This window comes from Epinephelus moara, chromosome 9 (genome assembly GCF_006386435.1).
Source record: "Epinephelus moara isolate mb chromosome 9, YSFRI_EMoa_1.0, whole genome shotgun sequence".
In the NCBI taxonomy this organism is placed as follows: domain Eukaryota; kingdom Metazoa; phylum Chordata; class Actinopteri; order Perciformes; family Serranidae; genus Epinephelus; species Epinephelus moara.
Window position 1 is genome coordinate 37,777,116 of NC_065514.1, and position 4,627 is coordinate 37,781,742.

General features: G+C 37.7%; 1 protein-coding gene across 1 annotated transcript in view; it reads left to right on the forward strand.

Annotated features, from left to right (window-relative positions):
• LOC126395310 (uncharacterized) overlaps positions 1–4,290 on the forward strand; it is a 196,311-nt gene extending 192,021 nt beyond the window's left edge. The window contains exon 21 of the mRNA XM_050052681.1: positions 3,959–4,290. The gene's annotated coding sequence lies outside the window, so the exon portion shown is untranslated. The remainder of the gene's footprint in view (positions 1–3,958) is intronic.
• The last annotated feature ends 337 nt before the right edge of the window (positions 4,291–4,627 follow it).

Genomic DNA, 4,627 nt, shown 5'->3' on the forward strand with positions numbered 1-4,627 from the left:
GCTGTAAATGTGGTAAAAGGTGACGTTAAAAAATTCACAACACTTTTTTAAACATTGTTTGAAGCAAAATGTGGCAAAATGTTGATGTTATTTTCAGCGTGAGCCACTTTACAAACCGCACCCCATAGCAAAACTGTATGATATGTGACAGTATATAATCAGATCATTGCAGTCCTAATATGTAGTGTCTTAGTGCAGTCCTAATATGTAGTGTCTTAGTATCTCAAATTAAATAAACCATGTATGAAAGGAAGTGTGTCTCAGTCAGTGCGACGTAACTTCCGCTGCGCAAAGGATTGTGGGTCAGAATGGCCAAAGAAGCATGCTGACATGCATACTGCGAAATATGACTGGATGTAGTAGAACATCCTGGTACTTTTGGCATACTGCATCTGACATACTATGTATTGGGACACACTAATTCTTTTTCTGGCATACTAAATAGTATGGTAGTATGGGTATTGGAACGCAGGGCTGGTCTAAAGTCAACGGCGCAGTATTTCGCTGTTAAACAAGTTAGTAATATGCGTCTCTAGGTGGGTGCACAACGCGTGTGCACTCTGCTCAGACACACACGGAGCAGCCACACATATGCAAAAGATAAATAAAAATATGATTAGGCTACAATGTGAAAGGTTATTATTGTGCACATTAAAATATTTATCAGAAACACGTCTTAATGGTCAGTCATTAATCAGAATGATCTAATCGCAGTAATAATGATCATCATAATCTGTAATAATGACAAATGTAATTGTGAAATTATCTGACCAATCAATCATTTTTTTGATTGAAAACCAAAGCCCACACATTGCATTTATTTTAGCGTGTTATACTAGGCTACATTATGTTATATTATTACACGGGTCTATTAAATGCTGTATTCTGATTGGTCAGTCGCGGCATTCAGAGGTCTGATACCGTTGCTATGTAGCCCAGCGTTGCTAGGGACGCTGCCCTGACAAGGAGATTCAGCTGTTGCTGGCAGTTTTTTTTTCTCTCCTCCCAATTTAATTTATAAATCAATAAAAATCGTATAATTAATCAATATTCTGTCTCAAATTATTTATTTAACTGATAATTAGCCGTGTGCATTGGGGTTCTATTCCCCTGTCGGGAGTTATTTTCCCAGTATTCACCGGCTCATTATACATTATCCCTTACTTATTATATTGTTATCTGAGTGTAGAGAGGACACACATGCAAATAAGAGGCAGAACACAGCTCTAGGAAACGTGAAAACAATTAACAAACGTGGGTGGGGGAGAAAACGCTGAACAGGTCCTAGCTGCAGGATCAGCACCTTAGGGAGCTCCGCGGCAGTCCTGACAGCTGTGCTCTGTTATATGATGAAAACATTTACTTCTTTTTTTTCAAATAAATTTATTTAAATTCTAATTAGTAATGTCCGTTATATCACTGAAAAAAATAACTCATAAGATTTACTTAAAAAATCTATTTTAAGTATTTGCATGCAAATGCTTTAAGTAAAATTTAATGCTGCAATATCAAGTAACACTCACTTGCCAGTATCAAGTAAATTTTACTTACCACAAAACATAACAGTTGTGAAGATGTTACTTAATTACATCTAAGTTTTAAGTTATATTTATTTAAACAAATTAAGTAAAGTCTACTTGTTTTTTCATAGGCAGGAACATAATTTTCCTCAAAATTTTAAGTAAATTTTATACATCTGTAGTATTTACTGTTATGAAGTAAATAAGTAGATTTTAATTATTTTCTTGTGCTTGACATTTTAATTTACTTGGTTGCATTAAATTATATTACTCACTAAAATTATGTAGCTGTTGCCAATTTTCTTTTGATCAGTGTTATCAAATAAATTTAACCAATACTCTATACATTTAATATATATTTATCACATATATCACACAACTAAATTACAATACAAATAAACCGTTTAATTTTTAATAACATTTTAAACAGTTCAACAAACAAGTACTGTCAAAGTAAGTCCACTACTATTGTGGATTGAATCGCCCAATCTTTTATGGGGCAGCCATGAATTTAACATTGGCATGACTGGCATCAAAAAACAAACAGACAGTATTACACAGTATACACTGCATCCAATATACACTATTTAGTATTAGGACACCTGTGCAATGTAATGCAATCCAATACAACAACTCTGCCATACAATCTACTTTAACTAAGCCTTTTAAAACAAAAACATTTTCAGTTGTTGACATTGTCATAAAGGTGATAATTATATTTATTATTGAAATTGTAGTGGATGGTGCTGGTGTACTGGAGTGCATTATATTGACAAGTGTTCCTAATATTTTGGCCACCCCATTAACATACATAAGGGGGCAAAATATTAGGAACACTGTCAATATAATGCACTCCAGTAGACCAGCACCATCCACCACAACTTCAGTAATAAACATATAGTCAAATTATCACCTTTATGACAATGTCAATAAAAACTGAACATGTAGATGCTTCATAAATGTAGAATTTATGGCAGAGCTGTTGTACTGGAAATAAATAATAAATAAATCATGCTACATCCTCAACAAGGGTCCATGCATGATGCTACATTTTTCTCCTCTAGGATGACAAAGTCATGACATGCATTTAGGAAAGCAACTTCACGTCAAGGTGTTTACTTTTGGGGACAGTTTAACTCCATCCAGCTCCAGCAAGAGTTTTTGAAAGACTTCAAAAGTGTAGCGCAAAGTGGGAGGGTATGCCAAGTTGAGGGCATAAATCAGTCCCATGAGCAGTGAGCAAGCTTTCACAGTACTGTTGCATCTCATGGCCTTCGACAAGGATGGATACATTGACTGGATCCTTATCAGCACCATGGACGAAGAGTATTTTGAGGATGTGGTGATTGACATCACTCCGGCTGTCCTCCTGCATACAATGTACAACAAAAAAGCAGAATTCTATTGAGAACCAAATAATAGAATAGCGTGAATCATTCAAAGTGACTTCATTATCAGGGAAGAATGAACACAAGAATATCTCTGTTCCTTTGTCTGCTTTCCTCTTAACTTGAACATTAAATAACATTAAATTCTTAACCCATGTCATTAAAAATTATTTTAAAATTATTAAATCATGCTATACCAAGCAGTCTTCAAAAAGTTCCTCTTCTTTCTCGCCAAGGTACAGTATAAGGCTGCGGGTAACGGTTTCACGTCTCATCCCAATGCTCTGTTTCTGTGAACAGATTAAGAACATGAACATAACCATTATACATACACAATGAACTGTCAAGTGAAAACACAAGTGCATATGTTAGCTCTTGTGATTTAAGTGCATGGAGCCAGAGCGTGCAGGGGCATTGAATCTACCAAGTGTGAGGGTTGTGCTGTATACATGTATATGTGTGAGTGAGAGAAAAAGTGGGTCCATCTCCTTGTAAAAAATATGAACAAGCAAAGCAAGCACACCTGACTCAGTCTGTCCAGGAACGGCCTCATCTTGGTCCCCACGACACCTCCCTTGGCTTTCATCAGCGTAATAAGTTTTGGTGTGTAGTGATCAAGTTTGTGCATGAAGGTTAGCTCCAGGGGAACTGTAGTTAATCTCCTGAATTCCACCTTGATGTGAATGGACAAAAGATTCACAAGTACATCAATAACTAGCCAAATAGTCTGATGCAAAATGAAGGGAGGGTAAATTCTGTATAGGGCGTTTTCAACCCTGTAGATACTAATGGTGGACGCAAAGGCAAACACACATTTATTTGGCTTCCAATTTTAACTGACCCAAACTAACCCAATTTATAAATAAAATTTACAGTTGACATAAGTAGCAGATCACATGACAGTTATTTAAAAAAAGATTATAAATTCTGTTCTGTAAATACTGTTGCAAGAACAGTACATTCAACTCATATGTTGGGATGTTTAATTTGAAAGAGAACTTATTTTCATTCATTCATTCATTCATCTTCTAACCGCTTCATCCTCTTGAGGGTCGCGGGGGGGCTGGAGCCTATCCCAGCTGACATCGGGCGAGAGGCAGGGTACACCCTGGACAGGTCGCCAGACTATCACAGGGCTGACACATAGAGACAAACAACCATTCACGCTCACATTCACACCTACGGACAATTTAGAGTTATCAATTAACCTAGTCCCCAATCTGCATGTCTTTGGACTGTGGGAGGAAGCCGGAGTGCCCGGAGAGAACCCACGCTGACACGGGGAGAACATGCAAACTCCGCACAGAAGGGCTCCCACACCCGGGATCGAACTGGCAACCCTCTTGCTGTGAGGCAAGAGTGCTAACCACCACACCACCGTGCCGCCCGAGAACTTATTTTAATTATTACTATTCTAATTATCTGCTACCTGCCTCTGCTTTGCTGTTATAGTAACTTGTACATGTATTAACATTAGTCAACAGAGAGTGATGCCATGCAGTGTTTCCGAAGTGGTGGCAGTCACTTGAGTTCAGCCCGCACGTGCATTCGGAAGGGGCGCATTGATTTACACAACCGTAGCTTGCCTCAGAGGCGGAAGCAGACAACCGGTGGAAAATAGGTCCTATAACTAGCGAAATAACTGTCTACTGTGATGGAAAAAAGTTGTTAACCCCAAATTAGTGCAGACTGGTGAAAATAGAGACACTTTATTATGAG